Source organism: Bos mutus, chromosome 24 (genome assembly GCF_027580195.1).
Source record: "Bos mutus isolate GX-2022 chromosome 24, NWIPB_WYAK_1.1, whole genome shotgun sequence".
NCBI classification, from domain to species: Eukaryota; Metazoa; Chordata; class Mammalia; order Artiodactyla; family Bovidae; genus Bos; species Bos mutus.
In genome coordinates, this window is record NC_091640.1 from 15,139,333 (window position 1) to 15,160,637 (window position 21,305).

Sequence of the window (21,305 nt, forward strand, 5' to 3'; positions counted from 1 at the left end):
CAAGAGTACTGGAGTGGGGTGCCATTGCCTTCTCCGATGTAGCAGACTAGATATTCACAAAGCAACATGAGTGCTTAGCGATATAAGTAACAGACTGACATCTATAATAGAATATAAAATGCACTCATGCTTATGGAGCAATAATAAACATTTCATAAAAGAATTTACCAACAAAATATATATAGTTTAGTTAATAGAAGATTGTCCATGAGGAAAAAATGTGGGAGAAGGTAATGGTAATAACAGGGAAAATTAAATTACAGAAGTCCTCCCCCTTAGCTATCGGAAATAAGTTCCAAGACCCTTGGTGGATGGCTGAAACCATATGTAGTACAAACTCTGTATTTACTATATTTTTTTCCCATACCTACATCACTATGATAAAGTTTAATTTATAAATGATGCACAGGAAAATGAACAAAAAGAATAATTAGAGCAATTATAACAATACACAGTAATAAAAGTTACAGTCTCTCTCCCCACCTCAAAATAGCTTATTGTACAAAACTTAAAGACTTTTTCATCTTTACTAAATATGCGTCATGAACTGGGGCAACTGGGGCCATAATTTTTGCAACCTGAGGTGTGACGGCAAAACTACTCGTATTTATTTCTCTTTCACAATTTTTTTTAATATTTTTTTGATGTGGACCATTTTTAAAGTCTTTGTTGAGTTGGTTAAAATATTGCCTCTGTTTTATGTTTTGTTTTGTTTTGTTTTGCTTGGCTGTGAGGCATGTAAAATCCGAGTTTCATCACCAGAGACTGAACCTGTACCCACTGCAGTGGAAGACAAAGTTTTAACCATTGGACTGCCAGAGAAGTCCTTCCTTCTTCACAATGTTTGATCGGTTATTCATTCTTACTCTACATTTTAGCAACTTCAATATACAATTTTTTTTCTTTATCCTTTTTTCACTAAAAGAAAACATTTTGAGTCTTCTCTTTGGTATATTCGAGTTGTGAGCATTACCATTCTTGCACTTTGTGTTCATTTTTAGGTAAAATAAGGGTTATTGGAACACAAGGGCTGTATGGCTACAGGAGGGTAGTGCCTATGGGTTGGGCAGATTAATGACACATCTGGATCTTCAGGGAATAGGATGGCATGAGAGTTTATCTCCCTACTCAGAAGAGAGGGCAAATTAAAATTTATGAAATGTTTATTTCTGGAATTTTTTATTTAATCTTTTCAGACCAATGTTGATTACAGAAAGCAAAACTATGGACAAAGGGCACTATGGGGAAAAAAAAAGATATCTGAAGAAAGAAAAGGTTAATAAGAAGAGCAATTCTCTCTAAGAGAGCAGTGATGATATTTGTCAATGTTTCTATATTTTATTGTAATATAAGCATATCTCATACTTTACTTTTTAAAATATTGGCTTCAAAGATACTTTTTTTTTTTTTTTTTTTTTTTACAAATTGAAGGTCTGTAGCAGTCCTGCATTGTCAAATGATGGCTATCATTTTTTAGCATTAAAGAGTGTATGAAATGTCTTTCTTTCTTTATGCCTGATCTTAGTTGCACACAGGGGATCTTAGATCTTCCTTGTATCATGCAGAATCTTTAGTTGAGGCATGGAGGATCTTTTAGTTGTGGAATGTGGAATCTAGCTCCCTGACTAGGGATCTAATTCCTTGACCCCAGGTCCCCTGCATTGGGAGTACAGAGTCTCAGCCACTGGGCCACCAGGGAAGTCTCAATAATGTGTTTTCTTTTAATTTTAAATTTACTTATTTTTTTCACTGAAGGATAATTGCTTTACAGTGTTGTGTTGGTTTCTGCCAAATATCAACACGAATCAGTCATAGCTATACATATGTCCCCTCCCTCTTTAACCTCCCTCCTATCTCCCTCCCCATCCCACCCTTCTAGGTTTTTGCAGAGCCCCTGTTTGAGTTCCCTGAGTCATATAACAGGTTTGCATTGGCTATCTGTTTTACATATGGTGATGTAAGTTCCAATGTTGAGGTATATGCATTGTTTTTTAAAAAGACATATGATATTGCATACTCAATATACTATAATATAGTACAAATATAACTTTTATATGCAGTTGGGAAATCAAATAAACTCATGTGTCTTACTTTATTGTGATATCCACTTTATTGAGGTAGTCTGAAGCAGAACCCACAATATCTCCAAGGTGTGCATGTATAATAGAAAAGAACAAATCTGACTCCATACTGAATCTACTTCTTTTACTTTAATCTTTGTGTTCTATTGTTTTTTTGCTACAAGTTAACCACTAAAGGGATGTTTCTCATAGCCATGCATAATGGCCCACCTCCAGAAACCTTACATTCCATATCTGAGTGTGAAGTTAAAATACCTTTGTTTAAGCTCACAGGAAGCATCCTGACAGGGTTCACCTGTGAATCAGATCAGATCAGTCACTCAGTCGCGTCCGACTCTTTGCAACCCCATGAATCTCAGCACGAAAGGCCTCCCTGTCCATCACCAACTCCCGGAGTTCACCCAGACTCATATCCATCGAGTCAGTGATGCCATTCAGCCATCTCATCCTCTCTCGTCCCCTTCTCCTCCTGCCCCCAATCCCTCCCAGCATCAGAGTCTTTTCCAATGAGTCAACTCTTCACATGAGGTGGCCAAAGTACTGGAGTTTCAGCTTTAGCATCATTCCTTCCACAGAAATCCCAGGGCTGATCTCCTTCAGAATGGACTGGTTGGATCTCCTTGCAGTCCAAGGGACTCTCAAGAGTCTTCTCCAACACCACAGTCCAGAAGCATCAATTCTTAGGTGTTCAGCTTTCTTCACAGTCCAACTCTCACATCCATACATGACCACAGGAAAAACCATAGCCTTGACTAGACGAACCTTTGTTGGCAAAGTAATGTCTCTGCTTTTGAATATGCTATCTAGGTTGGTCATAACTTTCCTTCTAAGGAGTAAGTGTCTTTTAATTTCATAGCTGCAGTCACCATGATTTTGGAGCCCAGAAAAATAATCTGACACTGTTTCCACTGTTTCCCCATCTATTTCCCATGAAGTGATGGGACCAGATGCCATGATCTTAGTTTTCTGAATGTTGAGCTTTAAGCCAACTTTTTCACTCTCCACTTTCACTTTCATCAAGAGGCTTTTGAGTTCCTCTTCACTTTCTGCCATAAGGGTGATGTCATCTGCATATCTGAGGTTATTGATATTTCTCCCGGCAATCTTGATTCCAGTTTGTGTTTCATCCAGTCCAGCATTTCTCATGATGTACTCTGCATATAAGTTAAATAAACAGGGTGACAATATACAGCCTTGACAAACTCCTTTTTCTATTTGGAACCAGTCTGTTGTTCCATGTCCAGTTCTAACTCTTGTTTCCTGACCTGCATACAAATTTCTCAAGAGGCAAATCAGGTGGTCTGGTATTCCCATCTGTTTCAGAATTTTCCACAGTTTATTGTGATTCACACAGTCAAAGGCTTTGGCATAGTCAATAAAGCAGAAATAGATGTTCTTCTGGAACTCTCTTGCTTTTTCTATGATCCAGCAGATGTTGGCAATTTGATCTCTGGTTCCTCTGCGTTTTCTAAAACCAGCTTGAACGTCAGGAAGTTCACAGTTCACATATTGCTGAAGCCTGGCTTGGAGAATTTTGAGCATTACTTTGCTAGCGTGTGAGATGAGTGCAATTGTGCAGTAGTTTGAACATTCTTTGACATTGCCTTTCTTTGGGATTGGAATGAAAACTGCCCTTTTCCAGTCCTGTGGCCACTACTGAGTTTTCCAAATTTGCTGGCATACTGAGTGCAGCACTTTCACAGCATCATCTTTCAGGATTTGAAATAGCTCAACTGGAATTCTATTACCTCCACTAGCTTTGTTCGTAGTGATGCTTTCTAAGGCCCACTTGACTTCACATTCCAGGATGTCTGGCTCTAGGTCAGTGATCACACCATCATGATTATCTGGGTCATAAAGATCTTTTTTGTACAGTTCTTCTGTGTATTCTTGCCATGTCTTCTTGATATCTTCTGCTTCTGTTAGGTCCATACCATTTCTGTCCTTTATTGAGCTCATCTTTGCATGAAATGTTCCTTTGGTATCTCTAATTTTCTTGAAGAGATCCCTAGTCTTTCCCATTCTGTTGTTTTCCTCTATTTCTTTGCATTGATCAGTGCTTTCTTGCTCATTCTTTTGCATTGATCATTGCTTTCTCATCTCTTCTTGCTATTCTTTGGAACTCTGCATTCAGATGTTTACATCTTTCCTTTTCTCCTTTGCTTTTCCATTCACCTGTGAATGGCTGTAGGGAAAAGTGAAAGTGAAAGTCGCTCTGTCCTGTCCAACTCTTTGCAACCCCGTGGACTATACAGTCTATGGAATTCACTGTAGTAAAGAAGATATTAACACATCTCCTCTGGAGTCTAACTGAAATCAGGATATATTAACAAAAGCTTATCACTTTTTTTTTTTTTTTTACTTTACTTCTTTACCTTTCTCTGTTTGTTCTGTAAAAGAAACTAGCATCCAAACCCAAGCACAATGGTTCTTTGACACAAGTCCACCATCTTCTCAGTTGGCTAGCTTTCTGAATACAGTCTCTATTCCTTGCCCCAACAATAGGATTTATTGGCCTGTCATGCTGCAAGGAGTGTGATTTTGGACTCAGTAACACTGTACATAATAATGTGGGAGTTGTTTACACTGTCATGGAACTGTAAGGATATATTCTGCTAGTTATTTGCTTACTTCATCCTTAAATCCTTGAAAACCCCTGACCAGTCCATGATTCATGATGCAACTCTTCATTAAGCTGTTTAAAAAAATAAAAAAAGACTTTGAATTAGGTTGTTCAATAAAAATTCTGCCTCATAATGGATTATGTAAGCTTTCTGTTCTGCAATAATTTCAACTATTAAGTGAATCTTTTGAGATCAGCTCTCCCTGATAGCTTAATAAATAAGCACATGCATCAGAGAAACACTTCCTTTATCCACTCCTCTAATTCATTTACCCAAACATGAAAACTCTGTGAACAGTTTTGCAAAAGCTTGACAAGTGCCTATTTGTCTCCCTTTGATACTATTTTGAGAATATAGCAGGTATTTCCTCACCTATCTATATATGAAAGTCTAAAATTTCTAATTTGCTTTGTTTTTTAAATTTGAATTCCTAGAATTATCTTTCATATAACATTTGTTACATGTTTTGTGAACATTGTATGCTTTCTATAAAGAATTTCATGTATATATGTAAGAGGCATAAACTGGACTTATATAAATGACAGTGGGCAAAGTTTTTTTGTTTGTTTTTCTATAAATTTTCTACTCATGTCTTTGGGTAGGCAACATGTTCTGTTTCATTTCAGAGTATCTATTTTGTACAGAAATGCTAATTTTTTCTAGCAAAACTTAAGTATCCTAATCATTGACATGTTTAAAATTCAGTTACTTTGGTTTAAATATGCTTTCAGGTTTTATCTACTCTCCCCCAGCCTAAATTTGTCCCCAAATCTTAAATGTTTTCTCTTTGTTCTACTTTCGAGGGTGATGTTAGGCTGAATCCCCATCAAGTTCTGTGGAAATAAGTATCCCAATCCATACATTTCTTGTCCCAGCTATACTTATGCCAAATTGGAGGGTTTTTCCATGTCATATATATGTGTGAATCTTGTAAGTTTATAATACTGTTTAAGGTACAGTACTAAAAATTTCTTTTTTCCAAACTATATTTACTCACTAATCCTACCATGTGAATTTTATAATCATCTTCCAAAATGATCCTTTTTAATTTGTTTTGAAATTTCATTGGCTTATAACTTCATTTGTGAGACTGAAATCTTTACAACTTTTATTGTAAATTTATTTAGGACAATTTTTTATCCTTCAGGCAAGTTTAGTATTTTCTTACATAACTTCAAATTGATTTTTTGTTAACTTTTTTCTGTGCGTGTGCATGTGTGTGTATACACTTGCAAATGTAATTTTATTATATTTCTGAATCAGTTATTCTTAATTACTATAAATGCAATTATTTTTATATATTTTCTGCATTGGTCCACCACATTATGGTTTTTCAATAGTTTACTTCAGCTTTTTGAAAGATAATTTTACCATCTAAAAAGTAACAATTTTTCCTGTTATATGCCAATATTTTTCTTATCATATATACTAGAGCTTCCAAAAATTTCCAAAAATGCTAGTAGATTAAATATTTTGATCATAAATGTTTTAATGTAAATGGATCTGCTGCTGCTGCTGCTAAGTTGCTTCAGTCCTGTCCGACTCTGTGTGACCCCATAGACGGCAGCCCACCAGGCTCCTCCATCACTGGGATTCTCCAGGCAAGAACACTGGAGTGGGTTTCCATGTCCTTCTCCAATGCATGAAAGTGAAGAGTGAAAGTGAAGTCGCTCAGTCGTGTCCGACTCTTAGCGACCCCATGGACTGCAGCCTACCAGGCTCCTCCGCCCATGGGATTTTCCAGGCAAGAGTACTGGAGTGGGTCAGTCGCCATTGCCTTCTCCGGTAAATAGATCTAGAGATTTACAATTACAGATAATGTTGGTGGTAAATCTGAGTGGTGATTCTTAATCACATCACCCAATTACTAGAGATATCCTAATTTAATTTCCCCAAAGTCTTGGGAGTTACTGGGGGTTTATGGGAAGTAAGTGCTGGACATGAGAATGTATTCATAGCCTATTTTTGTTTGCTTTGTTTTAAAGAGGAGACCCCTAATCAGAATTGTGCTTCTTTCTTTTCAGAACTTTTAACAAATAGCCACAAAGATATTTTTGCTTTGCTTAACTATCTCTACAGTTTGCTACAAAAAGAGTGAGGCTTACTAAATAAAGCTGCATAAACTATTCATTGGGAATAAAAAGATAAAATATAACTATTTATGAAAAATTAACTATGGGAGAGATATCATAATAAAAAATATATCTGTCATCAGACATTTGAAAAGTTAGTGTTGACTTTTTTTTATTATTTCCTCCCCTTATGTACACTTACACATACACACACACACACACACACATACATGTTCCTGAGAGGTAATTACTGTTACCTTTTTATGGGAAACTGAGGCAATAAGGCACTAAAGTAGCTTGTACATAGTTACTTAACTATTAATGCTGATATTTGGATGCAAAATTCTGTTATTTTCACTGTAAGATGGGGTTCTTGCCACTGCACCACGTTTGCCTTACACAATAATGAAATAGCAAATAGCACTATGGAGATATATGGGAGAAAGAGAAATATTTTAACTGAGGATGTTCAAGAAGACTTCCCATGTACAATCTGTGATGTCAAAAATGACTTCAGCAATGGATATAATTGGATCATAATCAAGGATAGTCTCCTTTTTAAATCTTTGTAGTGTTAGAATTTCATGAATATACATTTAGATAGAGAAAGTTCATCTAAATGTTTGAGAAGTCCATGCAGCATCTATAAAATCTGATAAGTAGATCCAGCCTGATAATCATCATTCATGCGTGCGTGCCTGCTAAGTCACTTCAGTCATGTCCAACTCTGTGTGATCCTATGGATTGTAGCCCTCCAGGCTCTTCTCTCCATGGGATTCTCCAGGCAAGAATACTGGAGTGGATTGCCATGCCCTCCTCCAGGGGATCTTCCTGATCCAGGAATTGAACCCAGATATGCTATATCTCCTGCATTGGCAGGTGGATTCTTTACACTAGCACCACTTGGGAAGCCCTGATAATCACCATAGATCTCTGTAATTTCACTTAGTAACTGTAAATTTCTAAAACATCTAGGCTGATTTGTTTCAAATATTGTTAGACTAAGTAGTGAACCATTATAACACTGTAGTAAATTCAAGACAGTACTTACTGTGAATCTGAGCCTGCAGACTCAAGATATATATATATATATATATTATATATATATATATATATATATATTTATACACATATATATATATATATATATATATATATCTATGTATGTATATATATATATATATACATGTGTATACTATATATATATATATATATATATACACACACACACATATATGCTTCATCATTCACTATCAATTTCTAATTACTGAATATCCACTTTAGGTCTACATAATATCCTAGAAGTGGTCTCTAATGCCATACGCTGTATAAAATGTTCATGTCCCTTTCCTTATATATGTGCTGTGTGTGTGTTGATAATAGAGGTATTTGGAAAAAATTATATTGCATTAACAGAAATACAATGTCCAGGATAAAGTTTGCATTTGCTCAGCTCTACGAGTTGGTTGGCACAAATGTGGTTGGCACGTTTAGATTATCTTATTTAATTCTGGATGATAAAGTTCATGGGTCATATTGACAGACATTGGTACATAGGGAGGATTTCCTTTGTTTTGGATAGACATAAAACCTTGCTATATGAATGGTTTAACAAATTTGGTACTTTATACTTTGAGAACATGAGAATTAGGGACACAGCATAGCAGTCTTCAAACTTTGAAAGGGTTTCATGTAGCAGAAGGAAAACATGGAATTTCCCGGGGCCCAGCAAGGACTGGAAGGCTACAGGTTGCAAAGTCAGACACAACTGAAGCTACAAAGGATGCAAGAAAGTTTATTAAAACAAAAGGGTAGAAATTACTGTAAAGAGAGAGGATTATGGGACTAGGTCATCAGAGAGAGGAATTCTGGGAACACAAAGTGAGAGGGGGATGCTGGGAACATTCATCAGTTACAGAGGTGAAAAAAATGTTACAGTGGTAAAGAATTCAAGTTTATCCCTCTTAATTTTTTGAGAGAAAAGATATGCTGATCTTGGCAGGCAGAGTTTCTTGTTATCAGAGGTATTCAAGCTATGAAATGACATGCTGGAGGGATTCAACCCCTCAGTGGAGGATGGAATTAGATAGTCCATGATATCTTCAGACACTGCATCCATAATTATATGAAAAAATCCACTCACTACCAGTTTCATTATTTCCATGATTATAGTTCCAATCATGCTGAACACTGATTCAAACTTCAAGGCTTTTGCAACCAGAATCTACACCTTTTTCAAAATTCAAGGGTTTTCTCCTCCCCTCTCCCCTTGGCTAACATAACTTCCTGTTTTGAAAAGCAGGAAAAAGCCCAAAGGTATCATACATATCAAAGAGCTTTTGAAATATAACATTTTGATGAGTTAAAAAGTAAAGCAGTAAGAAATAAGTATGGATTAAATGTCTCCTAAAAAAATGGGTGGTAAAAATTGATAGAACAGCACCTGGCAAACCATACTGCAGACTTTGCCAAGCCCGAATGTTTGAAATATTCTTTGTTACACTTGACAAAGTCAACCCTGCTGAGTGTCTCAAAAGATATTGCCACTACATGTTGGCAAAGCAACCCATAAATACACAGTCCAAGTTTTCAAACAGTTTCTTCAATCCAGAAACAAAATACAGTCCAATTCCTTTTAAGTGAAAGAAGGTTTCCTGGGATGTTTCCAATTGGGGGAAATAAATTTGGAAGAACACAGCTTTTGAAAATAGCATTGCTGATATAATCATTGCCCTTCCAATCAATGAAAAACTCGTACTTCAGTTTTATATAGTACATTGTGTACTTTTTTTTTTTTAGTCCAAAGGGAATAGTTTGCTTCATACATATATAGCTCCTTATAAAATCCTGTCATTACTGTTATGGCTATTACCTCACTCCTTCACTCACTTTCTTCTTTTTGTCTTTTTTCTTGCATCTTCTATATTCTCCTCTCCCCATTTACTGACCCCTCTTCTATATTCTATATTATAAGCATTTTTCCCATTTATCCTTTTCATTTTCTGTTGCTTTAACTACAAGCATGACAGTAGGTTCTTCAGCAGCCATACTGTACTCCAAAGTGAACTTTAATTATGCAAGTCAAGCACTGAGAATAACAGAAAAGGATTCCTGGTCATTATTGACTATGAAGCCACCATATCAGTTGTAGACTCACCCTTTAAAATTCTTTTTATTTGTGAGAAATATAGCATTTCTTTGTTTAAAGTACTGTTGAGTTTCCAGTTGAATATAGCCAAATTGTATTCTAATTGCTTTATCAATAGAATCAGAGAATATGCTAGAAATAATCCCAATGTATAAAACTCAACCCAAGTGAATCCTGCTCTGGGAAACATTCATTGATCTCAGAAAACAAGTAGCATTACTCTTTCTCTGTTTTCTTATATTACATTTGTGACAACATTTATAGAAATATTATGATTACTGATTACCTGTCTCTCTCTCACTCATTTACTGTAGAGGACTGGTATACCCAGAGAACTGAAAAAAGTGACAGAGATCCTGCAATACAGGAGATAATAAATATACTCTAGTTTATTATTGGAAAGGTCAAAGAAGGACTTCTCTGGTGGCTCATCAGTAAAAGAATCTCCCTGCAATGCAGGAGACATGGGTTCCATCCCAAGGCTGGGAAGATCTCCTGGAGAAGAAAATGGCCACTCATTTCCCAGTATTCTTGCCTGGGAAATCCCATAGACAGAAGAACCTGGTGGGCTACAGTCCAGGGGATCACAAAATAGTCAGACACCACTTAGCAACTAAACCACCACCAAACTACCACCATCACCGAGAAGGTAGGTAAGCCAATGGTCCTATAACGGGAAAATGTGGTAGTCAATAATGTGGCTCACTCACAAGGCTGGCAAGACAGTTCCAGCAAAGAAAACAAGGGCCTGGGAGGGAGAACCTGAATATCAAGCAGGCTAACAAGTCAGCCCTTAGGCAAAGTAGAAAGGCTGAGACTCAGGCCTGGGAAATGACATCTGAAAGGACACTTGGTTACAGAACCACTGCAGCAGGACATTGATGACAATCAGAGTAGAAGGTTATACAGAAGTGATGCAGCTTTAGTTAAGGATTCTTTAAGACCTCCAAGGGTTAATATGTTGTAATTCGGTTGGCATGAAAAGAGAGCACTGAAGATAAGAAAGACCAAAACATTTTCATAGCAGTTTGGTATTTGCCTGCTGTAATTCTACTCTGCTTATAGCAATGATAGTCAAATTGATAGCAAAAGACTCCTTCCTAATCCATTTCTAGCCCATCAGAAACCAATATTTTTAAGCTTCTAAAATGTTAGGGGACTTTGGAATTCTGCCTTAATTCTTTTTAACTTTCATTTTATATATACATAATTCCATATATCCCACTGCATCAAATACTATCCAATTAGGATAAATGAATGCTGCAAATATTTTTCAATTCCCACTCCTGTCTGTATGCATACCAGTCCTCACTAATCAGGAAACACATTTTTATCACTATGAAAGAATTTCACCCCAAAGTCCTTTCAAATCAGTACTCTAGAAAAATGCCACACTATTTCAGGGTAGAAATTCAGTATGCAGTGTTTTTCCATTCCTGTGCCATATATTAAAAGTCACCAAATTTTCATGTCCATTAGATCTCCTTCTTTAGCTTGAGAGAAGCAGAGCCAACTGTTTGCGCACCCAGAATTAATGCCTGAAACTGATTTCAATCTTCTCCCTCTCACTGCAACACTCCTCCAATATTCTTTCTCTTGTCACCACTAAATGGTACCATGTTCTTTCCTGTTGTTCAATGAAAAATTTCAACTTTAACTTTGTCTCATCTTTCCCTTATTCCCTGCCTATAATCAATTGTAGAATTGTGTTAGTTACATTATCTAAATATATACTTAGTCTTTCCCCTACTCTCTACTACGACCTTAAATTCAGGGTTGTATGATTTTGGTTTTTTTTGTTATTGTTCAGTGACTGAATAGTATCTGACTCTGCTCCCTCATGAACTGCAGCATGCCAGGCTGCTCTGTCCTTCACAAGGTTCTATGATTGCTTGCCTAGATTACTAAAGCAGATCGAAGTTTGTTATTTCCAATTCATCCTCCATGTTGAAGCCACAGTGATGTTTATAAAATAAACTTCTCTGCTTTTTATTCTAAACCATTTTTCCATTGACCTTAGAATAAAGTCCAGCTTCATGAAAATGTTTATAAGTATCTTCATTATCCTCTTACCTCTCTACACTTCCTCTCTTTTTCCCATCTCATTCAACAGTATCCTGCAGAGACTTTCAATATTTTGTGCATTCAATTTCTTTTACCTACTAACTCTTCTTCATATTTTGATGCATAGTTGATATCATAGAACACTTTGACATCTATACATTGCTCATTAATTTATCAGCAAATATATATTGAGCTTATATCACATGCCTGGGCATTGTTTTGTTGTACAAGGGTAAAAATACCACTGTTCCTGCATACAAACACTTATTATTTACTGAAAAGGCATTTAACAATCAATAATTATATAGCTATTTATAACAACTACTGGATCAAATATATGTTAAACATTACTTTTAATCTACAATTAAAATTCTTTTATCTACTAATCTTGGAGCAGATGATCCTTGATAGAATAAAAAGCAAAAACACATACTTACCTAGATTCCCATAAATATATAATAAACCCAATGTCAGTTGGCACCCCTTACATGAAGAAAGGATATAAATGGATTCTGTCTATGTGTGTCCTATAAAAGATTCCTGATCTTGGTATTTAGAGCTCAGTGGATGTGTTGAAACAACTTTTTTCTGTAGAACTGGGACAATGGTGATAAAAAATGAAACATTATCACCCTCCTCTCTTTGGGGATGAAAATTCAAGAAACTTTACAGAGTTCTTTGGGTGATCCTGTCTCAGGTTCATTCCCAGAGGAAGATCTTCAAGAATTCACAGGGAGGGAACAGAGTCCAAGCTGTTAACCTGGTCACTACAGAAGTGCTCAGAATCCATAAAAATCAACTAATTCTGCAAGTATATAGACTGAAAATGTGAAGTCTCTCTGTTTCCAGCTCTAGAGTCATTAAAAGTTGAGCTTTGCAGAATATGAATGGAAAACTGTATCTCGATTATGGACTAAAAGAAACCAGAACTTAAGGGACACAACGCTCTGTGCATGACCCATATTTAACAGGGATACCAAGTAACACAACCAAATTCATGCTGCAAGACAGTTGTTTGTACATCGCACTTGTATCACCTTTCAAGCTCAACCTTTGGAATCACTCCTTTGGACTGACGAATCCTTGAGGTACTTGGTTATTTTGAAAGAGAGGTTTCAAGAGAAATATAGGAAGCTCCTTGCTAAACAAAACATGTGAGAAAATAATTGTGATATAATGTTTTCTTGAATTTTGAATTAGTGAAATATTTTATACCAATTGCAGCATGAATTATGAAAATTTATATAAAAGTAAAGTTACAAACAGCCACTGCTGCTGCTGCTAAGTTGCTTCAGTCATGTCCGACTCTGTGCGACCCCATAGACAGCAGCCCACCAGACTTCCCCGTCCCTGGGATTCTCCAGGCAAGAACACTGGAGTGGGTTGCCATTTCCTTCTCCAGTGCATGAAAGTGAAAAGTGAAAGTGAAGTCACTCAGTCGTGTCCGACTCTAGCGACCCCATGGACTGCAGCCTACCAGGCTTCTCTGTCCATGGGATATTCCAGGCAAAAGTACTGGAGCTGAATATCAATTTTTGTCTAGAAAGTGAGGAGCCAGAGATTTGCTTGAGCAAGGGGTTGTTGTGATTAGACTTGCATGTAAGGTACATAATTCTGTGCATTTAGGATGGTATTGCAAAGAATGAATCATGGGAACACCCAGCATAAATATGGGAGGTTTATCTCTATAGTGACAAAGTAAGATGGTTTGTGTCATCTACTACCCTATTAAGAAAATCACTTCTTCTCTCTGTAATATCTAATATATAAGGAAGTGATAAAAATTGAACAAACAAAAAGAATAAACAAGTGAAAAGAAAGAACAAAACCAAAACACATCTTACATGACTTAAGTATGAAAATCATCCTAGAGTTTATCCCTCTACTTCCCTCTGTTCTCACTCAATGTCAAAAAGAATAGCTATGAAGAAGTTTATCCAGAGGTAAAGAATATAAATTTAAAGACTGATAAAGTTCAACAAAATCTCCAAGATCATTTTCAAAATGAGAGAGACTCAGGATAAAAGTGACAGATCTGAAAGCAGAACAGAAATTTTTTGCTTCTCCACAGAACACTTTTGCAAGGGATACTTCGGAGAAGGCAGAGTGAACCTTTGCAGATGATGCTCAGAGAAAGTGCTGACCTTTTGCTTTCTCAGGGGCCAGGCTCCATAAACTGTAATTGGGCAGATCTGGAACTGCTCTCAATCTTTCTCTTGCAGCTACAGGGCTACTCTGTTGACACTGATGATCAGGACACTAGCAGAGGGCAGCAAGAGGCAGTCCTCTACACCTCTCCTGAGACAAAGCATAACAGGCTTTCCTGGGCACAAGGAAGAAAATCCAGCTCATTAAAGAAAGAAAGTTTTCTCTGACATATTGCCCTCCTCCTCGCACATTTCCCCTCTTGTCTTCATTTCTAAGCCTGACCCCCTTATCTCACCTTTGCCCAGAGGGTCAACAAAACTTCATGGTTGACACTGATTTTCTAACAGCAGCAATTTTAACCCAGTAAAAAGTATCCCCAAAGCACAAAAGGTATCAAAAGTGCCTCTCTAATAACTTGATACTGTGACTAATTCACAAAGGTATAAAGTGAGGGTGGTGGTGTTTAGTTCTTGGGTTTTGCAATCAAGTGGATGTTCACCTGCCCTTGTCTCACCTCTTAGTTGTTGTGAACAATCTTTTTTTAATGGGATGTTTCTGCATCCGAGATCCACATCTATGCATTTGTTCTATGGGCTAATATTTGTCTTCATAGTTTTGCTGTTATAATTATCTTTCTAGAAGATGCAATAATTTCAATTGCACTCAAGTATCCACCTCCCTGCCTTACCTTTACCTTAATTTATCATGGAAAGTTTCAAACCTAATCAAAATTTCAGAGAATAGTATAATAACCATAAATATTTCATCTATGTTCAACTTTCATCCACTCTTATCCAGTCCTTTCATATCTATACTACTCTGTCTTTTCCCTCATTCCATAATATTTTAAAGCAAAACTCAAATAGTATATCTTTTCTTCTGTAGATATTTTAATAGGGGATATTAAAAAGATGACAAATCTTAAAAAAACAAATTGTCATACATCTAGGCTCCTTAAAGGATTAATAAGTGCTTCTTATGATCATATATGCCAATTATCTCAATAAATGTCTAAAGGTGTATTTGTTTAATACAAATTCAAGGTCCATTCACTGTGATATGTCTTTAGTTCTCTTCCAATTTATAAATTGTATCTTCATTATTTTTTTTTTTCCCTTGAACATTACAAAACTGAATCTTTGGCCTATAGCATTTTCCACAGTCTCAGTTTTGGTAATCATATTTTTCATACCTTTTTCATAACATTGTTTCATATTTTCTGTGTCTCCTTCATTTTCTAAAAATTGATCAAGTTTTAATCATATTTAGATTTGATCTTTTTGAAAAATTTTTTTGTTTAGGTGGTATCGTGTATTTCCATGAGGAAGTATACAAATACTTGTGTTTCTCTTTGAAACTATGTTTTTGTTACAATTATTGAATTTGTCTACAATTTACATTATTTAAATTACATCAATTTGTTAAAATTTCTTATTACAATACATAACAGCTTATTTTACACATGAATTATACTGCTAAACCTCTCTGGCAACAATCAAAGAGATGTAAATGATAGTGAATGGACAGGCAGAACTGATAAGGCAGGAAATGGAACACATATCTTTTTTTTAATGTAAATTATTTATTTTAATTGGAGGCTAATAACTTTACAATATTGTATTGGCTTTGGGATACATCAACATGAATCCGCCACAGGTGTATATGTGTTCCCCATCCTGAACCCCCCTCCCACCTCCCTCCCCATACCATCCCTCTGGGTCATCCCAGTGCACCAGCCCCAAGCATCCTGTATCATGCATCGAACCTGGACTGGCGATTCGTTTCACATATGATATTATACATGTTTCAATGCCATTCTCCAAAATCATCCCACCCTTGCCCTCTCCGACAGAGTCCATAAGACTGTTCCAAACATCTGTGTCTTTTTTGGTGTCTTGCATACAGAGTTATTGTTACCATCTTTCTAAATTCCATATATATGCGTTAGTATACTATATTGGAACATATACCTTGAAGAAACTGATATTTCATATTCTAACCCTTGAAAAATAATTATGCGAATATAGATGGTACTAGTAACTCTGAGGTCAGCATTGAAAGTATCTGCATAGACCATACTCATTGATCTAACCATAGTTCAGTTTATACTTTAATTATATCCCAAAGGAAAACAGGTAAATAATGGAGATAAATGATGTCCAATGTGCAATAATGTATACTTTGGAATACCTGGAAAAATACACACACGTACATGCACATGTATAAATTAATGTATGCTTTTAATTAAAATACACATGAACAAAATTACACAAATTATATCAGAGCTTCATGAATTTTTTCTGAATTTGAAGATGTCATATAACCAGCACTTAAGTAAAAAAAAGAAAGGAAAACCACAATATCAATATCTTCCTAGGTGACTACTCTTGTCCCCTGCTAATCACCATTCTCCTTTCAAGGATGAACACTATTTGCACTTCTAATACCTACATCGTTTTACTTGTTTTGGAATGTTATATAATCCAAAAGCAATGTTATATGCTTTTTGTGTCTACTCAACATTTTGATTGTGGAAATAATCTACAGTGTTACATGTAGCTGTGTAGCATTGCTATGTATACAATATTCTGTGGTGTAATTATACAAAATTTATGCATTCTACCATTGGTGGATAATTGTGAATTGTGTTGTGTCTATTTTTTTTCTAATTACAAATAGTACTGTAGCAAACATTTTTTACATATCATTTGGTGAAAAAAATGTATAGATTTTTATTTTTATATATATATATATATATATATGTATACACACAGACACTCAGAAGTGAGATTTGTGGATTGTCAAATATGCATAAGTTCAGGTTTACTATATATTGCCAAAGAGTCTTCTGAATAAGTTATATCAACTTAAACTTCTACCATCCATGTATGAGAATGCAATTTTATTTACATCTTTGCTCATGTTTTATACACTTATTTTACATTCTCAGCATTCTGGCAAATTTTTCCTGGTATCACACTATGGTTTTTCTTTTTCTTTTTTTCTGATCTCTAGTAAAGTTAAATCCTTATGTTTACCTCTCTTGCTAATTGCTTTTTCAAATCTTTTGCCATTTTACTGTTGCATTGTCTTTTGTTTTCATAAATTTTAAATATTCTATGTATTTGGCATTATTTTCTCATCTGGAGGAAAATAAATATGAGATACAAGAAAGAGCAAGAATATTCATTTTTGTAAATTTTGTAAGTTTTTGCATTGCCGAATTTAGCCGAGCACATCAGTTGTAATTCTAAAACGTACCTGAAGCACTATTCCTCAGTGATAAAGGGTATGTTCTCTTCACCCATGTAATATAGTACACTGATGTGCTATTGTAGAGATTTGATAGAAGAAAATAAAATGACAAATACAGATACAACAGTGGCAAGAACAGTTCAGGCAGAAGAAGACTTATTTATTACAAAAATAATCTATGTAAATATTGTGAGATTCTAGTGAATGCTTACCACCAAAACATATACAGAAACATCCATCCCTGAAAATGAGCTATTAGCAAGACTGAATAGAGACAAAGAGAAGGGGGACAGCTAGCAATGAGGGTGTCTCTCTTCCTCCACTGTAGTCCCTCAGTGAGGAGAAAGGATCCCATGGCAAGTGCCACTGTGATACACATTTTCCCATCAACTGGTTATATAACTATTTTGCCATCATTTATATACGGGTTTAATTTAACTTTTAACCACTGGCATATTGCTTGTTTTGTATGTTTGTTTGTTTTTTGGCTTCTTTTTTTTAATATAAATTTATTTATCCTAATTGGAGGTTAATTACTTTACAATATTGTATTGGTTTTGCCATACATCAACATGAATCTGCCACAGGTATATGGGAGAATGGCATTGAAATATGTATAATATCATATATGAAACAAATCACCAGTTTTGGCTTCTTTTTTTTTTTTTTTTAAATTTTATTTTATTTTTAAACTTTACATAATTGTATTGGTTTGGGAGAGTGACATTGAAACATGTAGAATATCATGTAAGAAACGAGTTGCCAGTCCAGGTTCGATGCGCGATACTGGATGCTTGGGGCTGGTGCACTGGGACGACCCAGAGGGATGGTGTGGGGAGGGAGGAGGGAGGAGGGTTCAGGATGGGGAACACATGTATGCCTGTGGCGGATTCATTTTGATACTTGGCTTCTTTTTGATTCAGCTCCTTGGGTTCACATTTACTACTTAAAATTTCCCATTCAAATATGAATAAAGTTACCATATATTGGCTACCTATGTATCTGCCAAAACACAAATTAAAAGATAGCTAAATGGAATATCCAAAATGGTCAGCTGTTTTCAAAATTACAAAGTAGTTATCCTCCTCTCCTTCCTCCATAAAACACAGCTCTCAATAGGTGAGCCCTCTTATATTAGTATATTATAATCATCTCTTAATAGGATATAAATCTTTTGGTTCTAAAATACCATTTTAAAGTTGTCATTAAAATGTGACTGATTACCAGTTCTTAAGACATTTAATGACTCAGTGTGAAATTGACCCAGTTGCTGGGTTGGTAAGGGAGCAACTTATTTATATCTCCTTAATGAACATTAAATGTCTTTCTGGAGTGATGAAGCAGGTGATAGTAAAACAAGAGGTACAAAGATTGTAAAGGAAAGTGGGCATTCCTGAAAGGTTCATGCCCTCTTCTGGGCTCACACAGCACTCTGTGTGCTACGAGCAGGACCTAATACCTTAGTCATCTTTTCAGGGAAGTTTATGCATCCAGGAGAACAGGTAAATTATCCCTAATTTAAACTAGTGTATGCCAGCCTCTCATCACCAGAATTCGAAATCTAAGCAATATTTTAATACATCTTCTCCAACTTAATGCCCATATGCAATGAGGCATTAAGTTCTGTCCATAATACTATGATGGCATTACTCATTTTACTTTTCTTTTAATTACCACTGCACTTGCCATAGTGCAGGCATTTACCTCTGTCCTATACCATTTTTGAAATCTTCTTTTTAAGTAGCCTAACTCATGTGTCTCCCCTATCTTACCCATTTACAATAAAGCAAGTCTAATGCCTGACTTTGACATTGATCACATAAATCTCTGTGCAAAAGCTTTACTTAACTCCTTGTTGTCTATAGAGTGAATTTGAATTCTTGACTATGCATTCTATCTTCACTTATCACCATTGCTCCATTCACTCTAGGATCCAAATCAGCATATCCAGCTTTTGGGTGGTGTTGCTCAAGCATGCTATCTGTAATGATTCCACACCAAGGTAACAATTCACTATCATAGAGGAAATGGGCAAAGAAGATCAGATTTCTAGGTGTATCACTTCTTCACATGGAACAGATCCCTCTTTCCCTTTCCCCCTACCCTTATCTCTTTCTTCAAACTTCCTCTCTTTCTGCAGCCAATGACCCTCCATCCTTTTCTCTACATTCAAATGTGAGGCTCACTTCAAATGCCTCATTGAAAGATAAAATAAGAAATATAAAATTAAAGTGACAATATAAACACAATTTTACAAATATTGTCTTACAGATCACATTGCTAAAAATTTTGGTAGAAGCTACTAGCTGTTTACCAAAACCTACTTTCTATATAAGTGACATTTTTCTGCTTCTCAAGCATTTAGGCATAACCAGGTGACTAAATATTTGACAAAGGAGTACAAACAGATAATATTTGTTACTTCCAGATCTTTGCACATTCTTTCTGTGTTTTTTCTCCTCTTCCAGTGAGAAGAGAAAGATGAAAATGGCAGAGCTATCAGGTAGAAGGAATTGAGAGTCTATATTAAAGTTCTCCAAAGAAATAGAAGAAAATATATATATATATCATTCACATAAAATATAAACATATATTAAGTGATTTATTTCAAGAAGTTGGCCTAAGCCATTGTGGGAACTGACAAGTGCAGAATTAGTAGGGCAGGCTAGAAATTTGGGAACAGATGCTACAGTCTTGAAGCAGAATATCTTCTCCTTCTGGGGATACTCATGTTGTCCTTAAGGCCTTTCCACTGATTAGATGAAACTCAATACATTACAGAAGATAATCTCCTTTACTTAAAATTAACTGATTTTATATGTTATCGACATTTACAAAATGCCTTCATATCAGCACATGAATTACTGTTGGATTGGATAACTGAACACTACATCATAGCCAAGCTGATACATAAAATTATTCCAGAGTTTCTACACAATTACATGGAAGTGGGCTTCCTTGATAATCTGGGCATGCACACAGAAATGTTACGTAAGTAAGAACTGAAAGGTTTTATTGTTTTAAGCCATTGAAATTTTGAGATTTGTTTTCCTCAACTAAACCTACTCCAAATAATATAAGAAATATCCTAGACAGAGATCTTTCTAGTCCTACTTCAAAGAATAGATGAAAGTTACCTTAATTAAGTATTAAATGTTGATATGCTAGTCAATTTGTCTCTGAGGTTTGCAGTAGGTTTATTATCTTTAGCAAGCTAAACATTTGTTAATAGATGGATGATACTTAAATTTGCCCAAGATGAACACATTTTTCATGGTACTATTTAGAGGTGAATATACACCAACCTTCATTTTAGATTATCGCCTCTTTGAAATTTGTGGAGTGAATTTTACTATGGTTTTAAAAATGTTGTGATTTTGGGTTAAATGTTTCCAGAAGAGAGATAGCTACTAGCTTGGCTCTAAACTCTTGATGTAGTCCTCAAATAGCTAAAGGGGCAAAGATGCAGTAGTCATGTGGCTTTAGGATATAAACTTTAAAATTGCAGAGGCAATTGCTTGCTTGATTTGGTTGATATTCAACCAAAATCTATGAGCTCATATTTACTGGCATTAACTATATTTACTACTACCAGAATGAAATTCCAATCATTCAGTGTGTAGCCCTAATAATAATCCTATATGACTAGGGGCTGCTTCTTCAACATTATTTCCACCTAATTTATAATCAAGATGTTCAATTAATAATTTTAGCACTTTATGCAGTGTTAAGTCAGCTGAAAAATATGTGACTTTTCCACTTTTCATTTTTCACAGTGCTGAGGAATGCATAATAACCTGACAAAATGATTATTTTTTTTTTGTCAGGACTGCAATGATTATTAACAGACTAATGGGAAAAGGGAAGGATTTTAAGAGAAAAGCTGAAACGTTGATTGAGTTCTATAAAAATT

General features: G+C 35.5%; 1 pseudogene; it reads left to right on the top strand.

Annotated features, from left to right (window-relative positions):
* The first annotated feature begins 542 nt into the window (after positions 1 to 542).
* LOC102283481 (N-acetyllactosaminide beta-1,3-N-acetylglucosaminyltransferase 2-like) overlaps positions 543 to 21,305 on the top strand; it is a 104,145-nt pseudogene continuing 83,382 nt past the window's right edge.